This window comes from Cebus imitator, unplaced genomic scaffold (genome assembly GCF_001604975.1).
Source record: "Cebus imitator isolate Cc_AM_T3 unplaced genomic scaffold, Cebus_imitator-1.0 Scaffold241, whole genome shotgun sequence".
Lineage (NCBI taxonomy): Eukaryota > Metazoa > Chordata > Mammalia > Primates > Cebidae > Cebus > Cebus imitator.
The window spans coordinates 2,381,041-2,400,718 of record NW_016107556.1 but is presented as its reverse complement, the minus strand read 5'-3'; the positions used below and the strand labels follow the sequence as shown (position 1 = coordinate 2,400,718).

At 39.4% G+C, this 19,678-nt stretch overlaps 1 protein-coding gene across 2 annotated transcripts in view; it reads left to right on the top strand.

Moving 5' to 3' along the window:
- Positions 1–19,678, top strand: part of FAT3 (FAT atypical cadherin 3) — a 670,902-nt gene that overhangs the window by 91,870 nt on the left and 559,354 nt on the right. The window lies entirely within an intron of this gene.

Here is a 19,678-nt window from a genome sequence, read left to right as displayed (position 1 = left end):
CTAAACAAACAAAGGCCAATTGATTATTGGACACCTCTATGAAAGGCACTGGGCAATAGAATGGCAAGCAGGAATCTTTTACCCTAAGTAATCAGCATGTTTCACAATTAAGAGGTAAAATATCTCAGAAGCCTTCCCCTAGGGGGGTGTGTATGTGTGTGTGTGTGTGTGTGTGTGTGTGTGTGTGTGTGTGTTTTTGTGTGTGTGTGTGTGAGAGAGAGAGAGAGAGAGGGAGTGTATGTGTTTTTCATTGCTCAAATTGATTGGAATATAATTGGTTGATACTCTTCAGTGAGTCAAGGTGGCAAGCAGTGGAAAATATGTGTTTGACAGATAACACTGAATGACGGGAGAAATACAAAGTGGTAGAATTCAAACATTTTTTGGTTGCCCGAGATTTAAAGCCAATAAACCTTTTTTTCTTCAACTCATGTTTTAAAGAGTTGTTATAAACTACTTTAATCACTCTGTGTGTACAGTAAGTATAACAGTGTGAATCTTCCTTGCATCAGCTCCAGCAATATTGATATGTTCTATGTCCTCAGCAAAGTGTTGCTAGTAGAAAAATGGGTGAGACATTGTTCCCTCCCTTAAGGAGTGTATAAGATTGAGGATTTGAAGTACTATGGGAATCTGCTTCTGAAAGTAATTTTTTATATAGATTAGTAGATGCATATTTAGGAGATAGGGAAAACTGAGCTATGAATATGAAATACCCTATATAAATATAGGCAGTCTTCTTGCCATTTCTAATCAAATATATATAAAAGTGATATTCTGAGAATGCTTATATGAGTGTTTTTCAAACTGTATTCAATGAAAACATGTTAATAGGAGAGAGGAGTAGGGATGAGGAAGACAGAAGCTTCCATGGCTGAATCACTTTGTCAAACACTGGGCTAAAGGAAGTAAGCAGGTTTTTCGTATGCATGCTTCTCCCAAAAGTTTAATTTGCTACTGTGCATTGTGACCCTCCAGCATGGGTTATTGCAGTAGTTTCCAAATTTAGCGTCATAATCACAAAGTCTTGGGCTCCATCGACTCACTGAATCAAAACTCTGGCAGGTGAGAACTTGGAGTTTTCATTTATGAGGTTGGTACAAAAGTAATTGTGGTTTTCACAATGAGTAATGGTAAAAACTGTAATTACTTTTGCAGCAACATAATAAAACACATTTGGGAGATTACTTTTAGGCAGTCTTAGTTACTTTTAGGCAGAGTCAGTTTATTTTCGCACTGGTCCCAGGTACCACTGACGTGCAGAAAAGAGCCCTCCCTGATTTGCTTAACAGCAGAACATTCTTTATCCAAGAAATGCATATTGACATTTATGGAACTAACAATTTGAAAATGCTGGCCCATGCATTCTTTCACTAAAGGCTTAAAGAAAAAAAGATAGTTAACAAGTTCATTAGTTTGGGACTTTACTCTGAGTTGATGTATATTTTGTGTGTAGTGGTTAAGATAGTAGCACTAAGGATCAAATTCATTTTTTTGATCCTACATTGATGATTATTTATTATTTTTAAAGTGGCGCTTATGGGCACAGTGGCTCACACCTGTACTTTGGGAGGCCAAGGCGGGCAGATCACCAGAAGTCAGGAGTTGGAGACCAACCTGACCAACATAGCAAAACTCAGTCTCTCCTAAATGCAACAACAACAAAAAAAGTTAGCTGGGCTTAGTGGCACATTCCTGTAATCCCAGTTACTTGGGAGGCTGAGGCAGGAGAATTGCTTTACCCAGGAGGTGGAGGTTGTAGAGAGCCAAGGTTGTGCCATTGCATTCCAGCCTGGGCAGCAGAGCAAAACTTCGTCTCAAAAAGAAAAAAAAGTGGTACTTAATTCATTCATATTGTCTTTAGACCTTTTTCTCCCCTTTTTTCAGTTAATATTCCCACACAGTTTGAATATAATATGTAGTAAACTTTGTTCTCTTTCCTAGAGAATAATGCTTAAAGTTGTTGGATTTGATAAAGCTCAAATCCCTAGAGACAGGAAATTGTATAATTAGAGTAAATTTGATAAGGTGGTGGCATGAAATAGATAACTCTTTATAGAGAGAATAGAGTGAAGGATCTTATTTATAAAAATATTTCTTGGTTGTTTTTAGGTCTGTACTCTAGTTTATTAATTTATTATTCTGAGAGAGATTATGATGGCATAATTAAGATGATCTAATTAGACAAAAAAGTTTTACTGGTCCTGAAAACATCTCACTTTCCTGAGGGAAAAAAAAAAAAATAGGAAAAATCCTCAAAGAGGTTTGCCTTTCTTTTCTTAAACAGTGCTATGCCACACTTCAGAGCAAGCTGTGGAGCTGGGCTTGGGCAGTTAAATCCAGACTTTGTGGTTTTATGTAGACCTGGGGTGCAGCTGTATCTTGAGTGGAGATAACAACCTTTAATGGTAACTCCAGACACAGCTATTAGTGTCAGATTAAATCTAAATCCAACCTTCTTTTCCTTTTGAATATTCTCTGTGGTAAAGCTTTTGTAAACTTTGCTCACTTACTTTGTTTCAAGAGAGTATAAACCAGATCAGGACGTTTGTTCATGTGAATGTGGCTGAGGCTGAATGCCGTGGACTTTGAAATTATAGGTGTATGAAAGAGCTTTGAAAATTTGTGTATAGTCATCATGGTAAACCTTGACTGCTGAAAATCAGACTCTGGTTAGATGCAGGCCTTGTCTTAAGGTCCAAAAAGAAAACATGAATGTCAGATAATGAAGTATCATACCAATACACTCCTACCTTGGAGATAGTGTGCGTTCAGTTCCAGACCACCACAATAGGTGAAATGGAAATTAAAGCTAGTCATGCAAATGTTTTGGTTTCCCAGTGCATATGAAAATAAGGTTTACACTGTAATCTATTGAGAATGCAATAGCATTATGCCTAAAAAAAGTATGTACCTGAATTTAAAAATACTTTATTGCAAAAAAAAAAAGTGCCAGGGATCATCTGAACTTTCAGTGAGTCATAATCTTTTTGCTGGTGGAGGGTCTTGCCTGAATGTTGATGGCTGCTCCTGACTAATCAGAGTGATGCTTTCTGAGGGTTGGGGTGGATGAGGCAGTTTCCTAAAATAGGACGGCAATGAAATTTTCCTCATTGATTCTTCCTTTCACAAAAGATTCCTCTGTAGCATGTGATGCTGTTTGATAGCATTTTACCCTTAGCAGAGCAGAGCTAAGTCGTTTGTTGTCATTTTTACAATGTTCACAGCATCTTCACCAGGAATAGATTATATCTTACAAAGCCACTTCCTTTGGTCATCTGTAAGAAACAACTTCTCATCTGTCCAAGTTTTATCATGAGATTGTAGCAACTCGGTACATCTTCAGGTTCCACTTGTAATTCTAGTTCTCTTGCTATTCCCAGCACATCTGTAGAGACTTCCTCCTCCTCTGAAGTCTTGAGCCCCTTAAAATCATCCTTGAGGGTGACAATTAACTTTTTTCCAAACTCCTGTTAATGGTGATATTTTGGCCTCCTCCCACAAATCACAAATCATCTTAATGACATCTAGAATGATGATTTTTTTCCAAAAGTTTTCAGTTTACTTTGCCCTGATTCATCAGAGGAATCACATGGCATCTATAGCCATTTGAAATGAATTGCTCAAATTATAAGACTTGAAATTGTAAATTACTTCTGGATGCATGGGCTGTATAGTGGATGTTGTGTTAGCAGGCATGAAAGCAGCGTTAATCTTATGTATCTCCATCAGGGCTCTTGAGTGACCAGGTACATTGTCAATGAGCAGTGATATACATACGTAAACGTGTGTGTGTGTGTGTGTGTGTATATATATATATTTGAAACAAACTTGCTCTGTCACCACAGACTCCCAAGTAGCTGGGACAACAAATGCATGTCACCATGCCTGGTGAATCTTTTAATTTTTGTGTTTTGTAGAAACAGGGCCTTCCTATGTTGCCCAGGTTGGTTCCAAACTTCTAAGTTCAAGTGATTCTCCCCATGTTGACCTCCCAAAGTGCTGGGATTATAGGCATAAGCCACTGTATCTAGGATGGTAATACTTTTAAGGTAATCTTTTTTTTTTCATTCTGAGCAGTAGGTCTCAACAATGAGCTGAAAATATTCAGTAAACTGTGCTATAAACAGATGTGCTGTCACTTGAGGTTTGTTCTATCTATAGTGCACAGAGTAGATTTAGCATAATTCTTAAGGGCCCTAGATTTTCAGAATGGTAAATGATCAGTGACTTCACCTTGAAGTCACCAGCTGCATCATCCCCTAACAAGAGAGTTAGCCTGTCTTTTGAAGCTTTGAAATCTGGCATTGACTTTTTTCTAGCTATGAAAGCGTCTTCTTTAAATAGAAGGCTGTTTTGTCTACAGATGAAACTGATTTTCAAATCAGTTGCTTCAGCACTTGCTGCCTCATATTGCACTGCTATGTTATAGAGATGGCTTCTTTTCTTAAACCTCATGAATCAACTTCTACTAGCTTCAGACTCGACTTGTGCAGCTTCCTCAACTCTCTTAGCCTTCACAGAATTTAAGAAAGTTAGGGCCTTGCTCTGGATTAGACTTTGGCTAAAAGGAATTTTATGGCTGGTTTGGTCTTCTGTTCAGACCACTAAAACCTTTTCTGTATCAGCTATAAGACTGTTTTGCTTTCTTATCATTCGTGTGTTCACCACAGTAACACTTATAATTTCCTCGAAGAACTTACTCTTTTCATTCACAGCTTGGCTAACTGATGCAAGAGGCCTAGCTTTCAGCATGTCTTGGCTTTTGACTTGCCTTCCTCGCTGAGCTTAATCATTTCTAGCTTTTGATTTAGAATGAGAAATGTGTGATTCTTCCTTTCAAACACTTAAGAGGACATTTTAGGGTTATTAAGTGGCTGAATTTTAATATTGCTGTGTGTCAGGGAATAGGAAGGCCAGAGGAGAGGGAGAGAGATGGGGAATGGCTTGTTGGTAGAGCAGTTATAACACAGTATTTATGAATTAAGTTCGCCTTCTTATGTGGGTGTGGTTCATGGCACCCCAAGACAATTACAATAGTAACATCAGAGATCACTGATCACACATCATCCCAACAGATATGATATGAAAATGTTTGAAATATTATTGAAATGTGACGTAGAGACATGAAGTGAGCACGTGCTGTTGGAAAAGTGGTGCTGATAGACTTGCTCAAAGCAAGTTTGCTGCAGACCTTCAATTTATAAAAAGTACATTATCTGCAGAGTGCAATAAAGTGAAGTGCAGTGACATGAGGCATGCATGTACATGAATGGCGGCATCTAGTCTATTCCATGACCGTTACCATTATTCTAAAGATACACTGGTGAAAAGAACAATTACTGCTGAAGTTTCTGCAAGGTGGAACTCTTCGTATATTCACCAGAGGACTTCACTGAAGACTGACACCAGGATTTTGAGGATGGATTCTAGCAGAAATATTCTAGGAACCAGAGCCTTTAATCTGATAACACTTAAAACCCATTTCAAGCATACTAGCTAAATTATGTCAAGTCTCAGGGGAGATATCTTTGGAATCTGAGCATTCTCTGTGGCTTGTTGTTTGACATTTGGAGCAGCAGGTGAGACGGCTACAGCATGTGAAGTCATTAAGGTACAATTATGACAAGCTTGACTCAATTCTTTCTGATTTGCCTGCCAGACTTGACAGCTCCAAACATTTTTTGGGGACCTGAAGATGGCAATTCTCTGGTTCCTTACAGCACAAACAGTGAATATATTCTGCTCCCTTTGGCTAGAGCTACATGAAAGAAATTTTTGCTGAGAAAGTGTAGAAAGCCCTTAGGTTTATGGTTGCTTTAAGTTAGAAATCTTGGCCCTATTATTAATGACTCCCTAGGTATAAACAGTGACTATAACAGTCTTTTTTTTCTTCACCCTAATCTTCTTCATTTTTTAAAGTTTCTTTTTAAACTTGTGCTTTAATTGCAGGTAGACATTTTCTCATTCTGACAGGCAACTCCATACTTTAGCCTACATTTGACCTGTGGCTAAAACTGTGTCTGTGCTTTTGGTATGCAGGACTCTGGAATGTCTGCAGCAGCTTGAGTGACATAGATTAAGGGCCATTTGTTTTTTCTTTTTTTTTTTTGGTGGTGGAGAGGGATGGAGTCTCGCTCTGTTGCCAGGCTGGAGTGCAATGGCGTAGTCTCGGCTCACTGCAACCTCTGCCTCCTGGATTCAAGTGATTCTCCTGCTTCAGCCTCTCGAATAGCTGGGACTGCAGCCATGCACTACCATGCCCAGCTAATTTTTGCATTTTTAGTAGAGACGGGCTTTCACCATGTTGGCAAGGATGGTCTTGCTCTCTTGACCTTGTGATCCACCTGCCTCGGGCTCCCAAAATGCTGGGATTACAGGCGTGAGCCACCATGCCTGGCCGGGGCCATTCTTTATTGGTGGAATGTGTACATTTCTTTTATGCATTACTAGCCCTTTTAGCTTAGGGTCTGGCTCTCAAGCTATATCCATGTTGGGGAGAGAGTTTAAAGCACACAGTGATTCTTGGGTAGACAACATAATGTTGCAGACAACCATCACTGAACGCCAGAGACAGGAAGGCTCCATCATATACTAGCTACGTGATTCTGAGCAAGTAGTTTTTCTTTGAAGGCTCAGTTCACTCAACTGCTAAAATGTTAAAAGTGGTAATTAAACCTGCCTTATAGAGTTGTCTTAAGTGAAATGATATGGGGTTGGACATACTTGCTTTCTAAAGAAATGTAGTGTTATTTTAGCAATATGAGGGTAATGAATATTGTGTAGGCAAAAGCAATCCTGTACAATATTGCAGACTGCAGGCTATTTTTTATGCAACTTGCTTTCTGAATTAACGGAATTAAAAAGCAGGGAAACAGTTGATCCTAATCCTTTTAACCCCCTTCCATGTGATTCAAACACACTTAATGTCTATATTATTTATTGGATATAGTAGACAAAGAAGGAGACATTACAACCAGCCACCTGCCTGAAAGCCCAGCCTTTCCTTTAGGGACAATGTGTTTTCCTTTCATTATCTCCATCAGGATGATTGTAGTTGATAGTGTATGTAATAGATGTGATGTTGGACCTTATTCGACCATGAGTGGCCCTCCACCAAAGGGTATCCAAATAAATAAGCATGAAGCCTGTTGCCCCGAACCCACTCTGCTGGGTCCAGGTGCAGGCCGCTAGTGTATGCTCCTTGTACAATTTATAGGAACCCAGCCTGCCTCCCTGCTTCATCAGAAACTGGAGGCTTATTGCCTTTTGGCTATTTATTCTCAAGACTTAGAAATAGGGACCTATCTTGACTCAATTGCTATTTAGATTACTGAGTAAAAGTGTAATAATTCTATAGTAATTCTAGGGACTGAAGCTTTTTGGAATCAGCATTCACTGGCCCAGTGCAAAGTAACTGCTTTTTTATACTACTGTTGCACTTGGGAAGCCATTTGAAGTTTCTTTTCCTTTATGCAGTCACTTTTCAAGGTAAAATAGGAATAATCAGAATTTTAAGATATTCTGAATGCAGTATAGGTACATTTTAAATATTTATTAAAAGACATGGAGTTACTTTTGCTTATCATGCAACTTGTTACTCAATTTTTCTTTTCTGTCTGTATTTAAAAAAAGGTAGAAGAAAAAGACTCCTGTAGGCTCCCTATTAAAAGGCACCTAGACTGAATGGAAGATTCCCTTTTATTTTTATTTTTTTCCAACTTGCAAAGCCAAGAGTCAGAGCCATGGAATCAGAGCATTCAAGTTTCTTTATAGTTCAAGCAGAGTGAAGCAGGGAATGGACAGAAATAGGTCATATTGTGTTTGCAAAAGTAGGGCAATGAGGAGTTTCTTGGAGGGCTCAAGCTCTGATGGATTCTTATTTCGGGGCAGAGCATTTCAGAAAATTCAGAAGTCAAGAGATAGAGTATATGACAGCCTTTAAAATATTGTAAAAACACTTACTAGTCTGAATATTATTTTCTTGTAAAAAGAAGTTAAAACATCAGTTTTTTTTAATCACTTGTGAAGAAAGGACAAGTAAGTGGCTTTCTCCAGGATTATAAGACAGTGGGTTAAATGTATCTCTCCCATGACTTATAGCCCTTCAATGATTTTCAGACATCATTGATTCCCCACGTTTAAAACAGGAAGTCAGTAGCAGTAATCCTTTCAGTAGCAGAGAGCTCCATGTCACAGCCATTGGGTCTGTCAACAAGTAGCCGTTTGGCAGTGGCTCTGAGGAAGTCACTTAACCCACGAGAGTTCTCACCAATAAAACAAGGGGGCTAGTTGGCCTCTTTAGCTTCTAAAATGAATATGGTATTCTCACTGTGGAGTGCAGTTTCAAGGTAATCTTGAAATTCTTGGACTATTGCTCCGAGTCTAAACAGTTACTAAAAGATGGAGAGAGAAGAGGTAGAAGATCCCATGAATCCCTGTGTCTACCTTTCTTTTTGTCTTTTGCATAAGAGGATAGGGTGGTGCCCAGAGAGGCTGTGATTTTCAGTCTTCCAGACCACTCTGGGCGTTGCTTGGGCCCCAATTTCTGACTTGTTCTTGCTGTTCTTCTATTTGGGATTTGAGTATCTTGCTCGTTCCTTTTTCTTCTCAGTTCTCCCTGGACATTAAATGCTTTTGACACCCATACCTCACCCGCTCTCGCCCTTCTGCTTCCAAAGGCAACTCCCCACCTCCTGTCAACTCCTGCACTCTGAACACAAAAGCATACTTAGCTAGTTCCAAGATTATTTGATTAAAGCAGTGGAAGCCACAACGAAGTAGTGACAAATGATGCTTTACTTCAGGGATATTTGCGTTTTTAACATCTGGTCCTCATGAAAGGGATCTCCAGTTGGTGAAATATGTAGAGGAGATAAGAATAACTGAAATGCTTTGTTCTATACAAAAGGCTTCTTGTTGATCACTGAGTTTTCTGTAATCATCGTACAAGGCAAATGAACTACACAGTGATATCCTCTATGTATTTTATTTTATTTTCAGCTGAGCCTCAGAGGTTAATCAGAAATGTTCAGGGTTATCTGCCTAGAAAGTAACAGAGCAAGAACTTGCACTCAGGTCTTGTCATCTAATGCTCTGGCTTCTGTGAGAGCCACCAGTTCACACATGCCACCTCCAGAGGCACATGACAGCCACCTATTTAGGGGACATACTGACTTTAGAGGTCGACCACTAAGTTAGATGTAATTCATATCTATGTATCCTCAGGTTTGCAGCCATAAAACATCTATTACTACCTTTCTGGCTTTCCCCATATTTTAAAAGTGGATTCGTCGAAGACAGAGGTGACGGACTCTGTGGCATAGAGAAGTGGGGATATTTTAAACTGCGACTCCGGCTGTTGTTCACCTGGGGAGAGGCGGGGTGGTGTGACAGTGAGGACAGTTCAGTGGGGCAAACCGGTAGGCTGCCATCGGCTTTGATGCTTTAAAAGACTGTTTAAATCACCGGATTATAAATAATTGCTTAAAAACCTTCAAACGATAAGGAAGAATATGAATTAAAATATAAAATCTTTCTTCTTCAGTATTCTCCTCCCTCTTGTTTTGAGTTATTTTTGAGTGTGTAATCATCCAGAGCTTTTTTTTCTCACTACCGTACAAAAACGGGTGCTGGTTTCGGCATGCCTTTTTGCTAGGTATTACCTGTGGGGGTGCTATGGTCTGCACCAAACCTCATGTTGAAATTTGATTCTAATGTTGGAGATGAGGCTTCAATGGAAATCTTTGGGTCATGGGGGTGGTCCCTCTTGAAAAGATTAATGCCCTCCCTTGAGATGAGGTGAGCGCTTGCTCTGCTTGTTTCTAGGAGAACTGGCTGTTAAAAAGAGCCTGGCATCTTCCCTGTTGCTTTCTTGCTTCCTCTCCTGCCATGTGGTCTCTGCACGTGCTGGCTCCCCTTTCTTTTCCATGGTGAGTGGAAGCAGCCTGACACCCTTGCCTGATATAGATGCCAGCACCATGCGGCTTGTACATCCTGCAGAACCCGGAGCCAAATACACTTCTTTCCTTTATAAATTGCCCAGCCTCAGGTAGGCTGTCAATTGAATTTATATTCCCCTAGTCATGTGGAATATGTACAGCTTTTATGTTTTATTTATTTATTTTTGTTTGTTTGCTTGTTTTTTTAGACAGAGTCTCGCTCTGTTGCCGGGCTGGAGTGCAGTGGGATGATCTCGGCTCACTGCAACCTCCACCTCCCAGGTTCAAGAGATTCTCCTGCCTCAGCTTCCCGAGCAGCTGGGACTACAGGTGCATGCCACCACATCCAGCTAATTTTTGTATTTTTAATAGAGACAGGGTTTTACCATGTTGGCCAGGATCGTCTTAGTCTCTTGACCTTGTAGTCCGCCCGCCTTGGCCTCCCAAAGTGCTGAGATTACAGATGTGAGCCACAGCACCAGGCTGGCCTATGTACATCTTTTTAGATTTTCTTTTCTATTTGTGAAGACACACTACTGTGAAGGGGTAGTTTGTATCCTTGTCCCAAATTTCTTTTAAGCTATTTCTATTCCACTTGGTTTTTTACTTAATAAGAGCCTTTTATTTATTAGGGATCTTAACTCTTCGTTATATATGTTGAAAAGGCTTTTTCCTAGTTTGTCTTTTAATCTTGTTTGTGGCGCGTTTTGCTGCTCAGAACTTTTTATACTATATGCAGTCAAATTTGTTAGTTTTTTTCTTTATGGCTTGTATAAGGAAGGATTCTCCTCTGCCAGGATTATAGAAATATTATCAAATATTTTTACTGTATTTTCAGAGAGTTTTTTTTTTCTTTTTTGCTTTGGTTTGGTTTAGTGTATTCATTCCTGATTTTTGTGTGACTCCAGGTAGACTTCTAATTTTTCTGTGAAGTTCCAATAATTAACTTCATAATAATTTAGAAGAGAAAATAAGTTATACAATTTAGTGAGAAAACAAAGTGAACTCCTAGTGATGTTTTTCAGTTCTATAGACCCATTCAGGGAGGAATTGGTGACCCAAACTATCCACTGGGCACTGGCATCCCCTGCAGCAATTTTCCCAAGCTCTTAGAAGCTGTAAACGAGAGCATGCCCCTGTTTTAAATTCATCAAGGTGTGTTTCAGGCCCAGCTCACTAGAGTGTGATGGCTCATAAGAGATAATGAGTCAATCATTTGAACTGGTTCCTCAATCGTTGGTGCAAGGGAACAGCCTTGAAGAACAAAAAGATCCTTATAAGAAGAAGCATCCTGAGAGGAAAGGGGTTTGGCAGAGTTCAGCAAAGCCCTACATGTAGGCTGGATTTTAGAATTTATATTTCATTTAACCCACCAGTACGCAGATTCGTGTGTTGGTGATGCAAAATGGGAAGCCAGCAGAATTCATGGAGAATGTATTCAAATAACATGTGTGTGAAGCTGGCTTAGGGAACACACATACATAATTAGCTTGGAGGATCGCTTGTAGAAGTAATGAGGTCAGGAAAAGATGCATGTAGAAGAAATTCATCCTAAGCAAGTCATTCTTGGAAAACAAACAGATCTTAGGTTCTTAGGTTAGGAGGATGATTGTGTTCAAGGCAGCTGAAAAGAATCACTTGTGATCTTTTCCTCCATTATGAGATGCCTGAAAATAACTTCCATGAAAGGGAACAGAAAAGGATATCGGGGTGTGAAGGATGTGGTCCTCCCAAAGGTCAGAGGGGAGATCATTGAGGAGACCTTGGGCTCAGCGTAGTCCCTGAGCCATGCTGTGCCCCTGTCAGAGGGGAACAGCCACACACAAATGCCTGACATGTCACAAAGGGTATTCAAAACTTTTCTCAAAAGAAATTTCCCAAGATTAAATTTTCACAAGTATAACTTAAACTAAAATCTACTGAAGAGGAACAAACCCCGATCACATATTAATGCTTGCCTTCTCTGTCCTGAAGTATAGCTGAAGTCACTTTGTTTGGTGTCTATAGTAATACAGGCCACTGTGAACCAGAAACTTGGGTTGTGAGTCCTTGCTCTGGGACCATGTGAGCTTATTGATTTGCCCAAGTCTTAACCTCTTTGTACTTCAAGTTCCCCATTGTTAAAAATGAGGAAAAATGCCCACTTTATGGAGTTTCAGTGAAGAAAAGGTAGGTAATACATATAAAAAATTGCCTGAATAATTTGGAAAACCTTGTACAGATGGCAGAGATTTTAAAACATATTAGCACTGTAAATGCTTGGGAATCTTTTTTTGAATTCGTTTCTGATATTGGTCAGGTTTTTCTGAGAGCAGTAAAATTTTACCTTGACTCAGTGTGCCCTGAAGCATGTGGCATTGTAAATACATTTTAAAGAAATATGACGTTAGGGTAGAAATTTGAATTGCATTTTTCATATGGTAAAGCATGGTGTGGTGAGTTAAGTTTTCTAGGGCAAACATCACATTGTCACTGTTTATCTACTGTGTCCAGCTAATAAGGTGCTGTGCACAGAGAAAATGCTAACAAGAAGTTTGCTGCTAATCACAGAGAACTGAACTGCTGTCCAAATCTAACTACAGTACATAGAGTTGGAGCATAAATGTCTCTGTTAGTATCTCATAGTGCTTTTGTATTTCTTCAGCACCTGCTCAAATTAAAATACTGGAATTCCAGACTACATATCAGAAAGTCACCCACCCCTCTTTTTAGGTAGATGAAGGGCTGGACAGAGACAGACATTTGTGCTTTCAGACTTGTGCCTTCAGCCCACTTTGTCACCTACCTGCCCCAAAGACCTCCAACTTCTGAATTTTCTCCAGAGCTCACATTTCTAAAAGCTGAACCTTGGAGAACTCAATGGTAAGGAGATCTTGGCAGGCAGTTCCTGAGCAGGCCCTAGTCTTTCTCCTTTCTGCATTCATACATCCATGAAAGTTGTTAAAACCTCAAGCCTGCTGAGTCCTGAGGATTCAAGGAGTTGCCGAGGAAAACTGCCCCTGTTAGCTAACTTGTTTTAACCTCAGCTTCTGAAAGTTGGGGGCCAACCTAAATTCTTCTTGCTACGCTTCTGTTGCTGGGCACCTATCTTTCTTTGTTTCTTGCCCGAGACAGTAAACAGAGAGTAATGGCTGCACAAGCACCAGCTCTTTTGTGATAGCCTGGGAGCTTCATGCAAGGAGTTCTGAACAGGTTGCAAAAGAGAAGCTCTTGCTGAATGCCAGTAAAAACAAAACCCAAAACAAACAAAAAAGCAACAAAAAAAAGTCTCTCCAGTTCTAGCTTGTTAGCTTTTTCCAAGCCGTTGGGAGCTTGCCTTACCAATCAATGAGTCAGAAACCTTGACAGTTTCTGTGGTAAGAAAATGTTGGAGAGGAATGAAGCTTGCATACTGGGTGGTACCAGAGGAAGATTTGACCTGTACTTAATACACTTCAGCTTTATTTGAATGTGTTTTTCACAGTCATTAGAAATCAGGCACATTTTTAAAGTCAAACCTTAAAATGGCTTTGCATTTTTAATGTTTTAAGGTGAAGGTTGTAGCCTTTAGCGTGAGAAGAAAGCTAACAGGCAAACCCAAAAGTAGCTGAAACATAGTGGAAAGAGAAGTGAAGGAAAAACATTCTCTTCCTAGAGACCATTTAAGATCTTCAGATGCACTAAACATCAAAAGATGCTGATGTGCCACTCTATGTAAGTCAAAAAAAAATGAGACCTTTTGAAATATTATAAAACTCCATGTATGCTGAAATTAAAATAGTATGTTTCTAGATTTTATGATTGCAGATTTTGGCATTAATTCAGGAAGCTGCCCTGTCCCCCTCTGCTTTATTCATGTCCTTATAATTTGTCTGCCTCTGGGAATCTAACAGAGCTGTCTGTTGCCCTCTGCCTTTTAACACTGAGCAAGATATTTACACTGTCTTGTCCTTGGTTTCCTCAGCGGTACAATGAAAGATAGTTTATACATTACATTTCAGGATACTTTCAGAAACATTATTTTATAAATAGCTCTGTGCGGTCAGTGAGGAGGACCAAGGTCAGAGAGTTTAAATGTTTTGCCCAGAGACCCAAGACAAACAGGAGTACAACTCAGATTTTCATGCCCTGAGTATAGTTCCTTCAGCTGTATTGCATGGGTTTTGAATTTCTTAGAAATTCTCAGGACATGGTGTTGGGTGATGGACAAAAATATGCAAATAAATGGAGTACTTTATTGCCTGATTATTATTTATTTGAGTAAATATTCATTTGAATGTTGCTATTATGCCTACAAAATGTGTAATTGTTTTATTATTGAGAATATTAGCACTCTGGAAGGAGAGGCTTTAAATATCGGATAAACACAACAAATATTGAATAATGTGAAGTATTTTAATGAGTTCCCATTGACTTTAGTTTGCAAATTATGGTAATGGAGTAAAGGAAGGGATTTCTTGTTAGGGAAATTGACAGGAGTACAGGGTGTGTGTGTGTGTGTGTGTGTGTGTGTGTGTGTGTGTGTGAGAGAGAGAGAGAGAGAGAGGGAGAGAGAAACAACTACATTACAGCTTTTCAAATGTTATTGAATGCTATACACAGTTGTGTAAATGTTAAGAAAATAAAACCTGTAATGAAATACTTTATCATGTCAGATAAAATATATAATTAGGAGTGCTGTTTGAGATAAGTTTCAGCCTATCTTTAAGATGTGGTAGATCAAGAGTAATTTAACATGATTTAGCACTGCTATTTCCCAGTTAAATATTATCAATGGTTGAATAGATAATGAAATGCAGTGCACATAAGGTATGTTTTCTTTCTTCTCTTTTTTTTTCTAAATGAGACGTCTATGAAAACCTCTCTGAGATATTAAAAGTCCTTTTCTGATCTGAATAAATATTTTCTCTTCAGGCAGGTCATATATTATAGTTTGTTTAACAAAATAAAGGCTTGTGGCAGAAGCACATGAAATGCAGATCATGGTAAAATAGCACTAAACATAGCCCCTCAGGACAGGTGCGGAGTGTTATTTTAGCAGTAAACCCCTTCTTATTAAAGTGTCTGTCATGGGTGTTTTGCAAGCAGCTGACCTTTCTTACAAAGTGGCTGTAAAACCACATCCTGACTTCTTTTCCTTTATCATGGACTTAGATACTCCAGAACTGAGGTACTAACCTTCTTGTCTTTGGATTTGTGAATGTCCTAACACAATGTAGTCTAAAGTAATTGAAAAACTGAACTCAGATTTTCTTTGTTTTTAAAATGGAATTTTCCAGCCTATATTCTTCAGACCCACTCATTTAGAAAATTTGTTTACTAAAAATAGTTTGGGCATGTAACCATGGGGATTTATAAGTGGAAAATAATACGTTAAGCAACAATACATATAGAAAGCACTAAAGCTGGGATAAATAAACTTGACTTAGGGCCAAGCTGTTTTCTTAAGATAGCCTTTTTCAGTTTCAGGCTCTTTATCAAACCTCTCTGCTTCTTATCTATGTATTCCTCTCAATTACATCCCACACATGTTAGCTACAGGAGCCATCATTTTCCTGAAGCATCTCTTCCATCATGGTGCTAACCTGATTATTAAAGGAAAAAACATGCAGGGAGGGGGCTCCTGAAGTGTCCAAGGCTGAAGTTCAAGGCTTCATTTTGACATTTAAGGCTTGAGCCTTGTTCACCCTGGGCACGAGCTTCCTGCCGTTGAGCTAAACCGGGTCACCGAGTCTTTCTCAGACAGTTCTTACACTTTCCTGTATCTGGGTTTTGACTTCTTCTGCTCCCTCTGGATTTCGGACCAAAAAGATTCCAATTACTCATTAGAATTCTGTTTTCTGTGGTCTACCTCAGATGAGAGCATAATAACATGGTAGGTAGGAGCCTAGGCATTGGAATGAAATACACTCAAGCTGTAATTATAGCTCTACCACGTATGAATGAAACATAGCCAAAGACCTTAACGAAGCTCGTCCAACCTGCCTTACTTTGTTGCTGTTGTTCTGTTTGTGTTGTTTTAGGGTTTCGGCAGCTTGAAGCCATGGCTTTTGGTTTCTGTCTCTAGTGATAAGCGGAATAGAGGGTTGAGGTATAGGGGCTTTACTGGCCTCACCGGAAACATAAACTAAAAACCCACGACTGTATTGACTCCCTTGGGAACCCTCAAACCTCAGTTTTACCATCTATAAAATGGAGATAATGATACCCAGTAGTTTTACTGTGAGAATAAAATAAAATAATGAATTTAAGGCATATATGATCGCAATATCTGACAATTGGTAGGCACTTGGTAAGATATTGTTTATTACGTCCTCTTCCATAGAGTTCCTCTGCTTTCCTGCTCCCACACGGCAATTAATCCCCGATCTGTGTCCGCATAGCCCTTTGTTTCCTAGCTTTATAGTATTTGCCATGTTATATTAGCATTTTTTCTCCCTTAAGTTCCTTGAAGTTGATCTCTGCTAGGTATTTCATAAATGTTGGTTGAATTAAATTGAGTTGCAGAACCAGTGTACTTAACAGTGGGGTTTAAATGATCTCAGCTTTCAAAAGTAGAAATTTTAGGTAATTAATGGCTCCAAGTTTATGCCAAGAACCCAAGCATAATTTTTTTTTTTTTTTTTTAAGGCAGAGTTCTCACTGTGTCACCCAGGCTGCAGGGCAATGGCACGATCTCAGCTTACTGCAACCTCCACCTCCTGGGTTCAAGCCGTTCTCCTGCCTCAGCCTCTTGAGTAGGTAGGATAACAGGCACACACCACCACCCCCGACTAATTTATGTATTTTTAATAGAGACAGGGTTTCACGATGTCGGTCAGGCTGGTCTCGAACTCCTCACCTTGTGATCTGCCCACCTTAGCCTCCCAAAGTGCTGGGATTACAGGCGTGAGCCACTGCACCTGGCCCATATTTTTATGTATAACAACTGGAAACCAAGCTGAAAATCAGCAGAATAGAAGGCCAGATACTTATAAGTCCTACTCAAATGACTGGGTAGGAATGAAGAGGGGTCAAATAGCTTTCTGAAGTCATTCAGCTGCTTTGTGATTCCACATGTGGAATCATGTCAGTGGTATTGGGCTTAAGCACCATTGGTCTGATCTTTTGTAAAGTTACTAATGTTTATCGTAATAGTGATTCCTGTGTTTTTCAGATTCTCTTTAAGTCATATTAGTAATTCAACTCTCTGACATACCTTGGAATCATCAAAACTCTCATATAACAGTCAAGGATTCAAGTGAAGCAGCAGCTGGCCATGGGACTTGTGGCCAGTAGGGAGGTGCAGTAAGTCATCAGTGTCCATCCAGCTGTCACTCTGCACCTTGCCATCTTCTCTTCTTTATACACGTGTGTTTTCTCTCGGAATACCCTTACTTGGTCGAGAATTTGAAGCTGCAACTCCTGTAACATAATCATAATTATGCAACTCCTGTAACATAATTCTCCGGATTCTAGCCTTGATCAAAAACTAGAAAAACTATGAAAGATTTTTTAATAAGCTCTAATTATGTGCAAATTATCATTCTCTCTACTTCTGCCTCATATATGTTTTACCTTAAAAGTACTTTTTTCTCCGTGAAAGCAGTAGCAAGATATTTTTTAAGAAAGATTGGGCTGGTCAGTGTTCTCCTCAGTTATATCTCATACCCAGGAGCTACAAAGCATTTACATTCTACCTAAAATATCTCTTTAATCATGGGTCTCCCTTGAGTTCCCTTCCCCCTAACAAATGGTAAAGGGGAGAAAAACTTTGTCATTTTTGCCTCAGTTAAGTAGGTAACAGTTGGTGAGAAAATTGAGGGTGAAAATTGAATTGGTAAGCAAAGTAGTTGACAATATTCAAATGTTTACATTTTGCGTGTCCTCTCATTTAAAGTGAGATCATGAAGAAAAGAGTGTAATGACTTAAAGGGGGAGGTGGAGTGCGGGTGACTCATGCCTGTAATCCCAGCACTTTGTGAGGCTGAGGCAGGTCAATTGCTTGAGCCCAGGAGTTTGAGATTAGCCTTGGCAACATGGCAAAACCCTGTGTCTACTAAAAATAGGAAAATTCAGGTGTGCTGGCATACACCTGTGATCCCAGCTACTCAGGAGGTGGAGGTGGGAAGATCCCCTGAGCCTGGGGGTGTGGGGGTCCACGCTGCAGCCATCCATGATTGCACTACTGCACTCCAGCCTAGGTGAAAGACTGAGACCGTGTTTCACCACTGCACTCCAGCCTGGGAGACAGAGCAAAAAAAAAAAAAAAAAAAGTGGGGGAGAGTAACATCATTCCATTTGGTAAATCTTTAAAAGTAAGAGTAGTACATTTTTAATTTTAACAAAACTAAAATTTAATGAAATTATGCCTTACGACTTTTGGCAGGTTCCACTTTTATCAGGATCCATTTTATGCTTTCTACAAAAGAGGCTGATGTATTGCCTATGTTTTTTTTTTCTTTCTTTCTTTTTGATTTTAATCATCTACAATAGGATTCTAGCAAATACTGTCTATAAAGAAGTGATTCTGCCCAGAAGTTAAGAGGGCACACCCCGCTTGCAAATAATGCCATTCATTCATATCTGGCTTATTATTTTTCCCCTGGTAGAATGTGGAAACACCACTTGGAGGAGAAAGATAGCTGCCTCAATTATGGAAGATGTTGAAACAGCCCCAGGCCAGCATGTGTGAAACCTGTTCAGAGTTGCTCTCTTCTGTGGGTGAAGAGCTGACTCAGATAAGAATTGGCCACAATTAAATTAGGCTCCTGTGAGGGAATGTCAGGCTGTAGGGACTGCCCTGTGTGTTCATCATTGATTAGACCTGTGGAAATTTTCATCCAGAAGGAACTGGTGTCACCAGGATCTTGATGAGCTCTGCATATATTACAAAGGAGAAGTGCTTACCACATGAAATGTCTGATGATGTTGCCATGATGTCTGATGATGCTGCAGCAGCAGCATTAGACATGAAACCATCTCTGTCCTCTGCTCACTTTGAATATCTTTGGAAGTCACCTCTAGTCCATTTCTTCCCATCTTATATGTTAGATCTGTCTTCTGTTGGTCTACATGAGAAAGTGAAATACTTGTTTTTGTTTAAAAAAAAAAAAAAGGAAAAGTAATCCCCACCTATCTTTCCCTCCTGACTTAGACACTGAATGTATGCAAAATTCCCAAATGATTTGAAATTGAAAGTTTCACTCTTTGACTTCTTATTTAGGTTAAGTGGCTTTCTTGACAGGCAAGAGAGTTTTGCAATGGATGAGATGATGGACAGAAGGTGATGTATTATAATTATTGTGTATGCCTTTGGGTTTAAGTGAGGTAATTGTATGAAATTATGTAGTCAATAATTACTCCCTCCCACTCTCATTCCAAAAATATTGTGGCTCTGCTGTAAAGCTCAGGTGTTCTGTACGTTATATAAAAAATCTTATAAGTCCCATCCCTTAAAAAAAAGGCTTATTTAGAAACATTTGTATTTTATTTTGAATTGTGCAAAAAAAAATTTTAATTTGACCATCTTAGCCACTTTTAAGTGTGCAGTTCAGTAGTGTTAAGTATATGCACATTGGTTTTTGCAATCGTAGGTTAGTGGTTTTGAGGAGGACCTAGTCTGGGATCAAGGGGACACTGTCTCACAAAAAATTATGAATATACTATAAAAGGAAATTGAGGGTGGGCACCATGGCCAATATGGTGAAACCCCGTCTCTACTAAAAATACAAAAATTAGGTGGGCATAGTGGTGCATGCCTGTAGTCCCAGCTACTT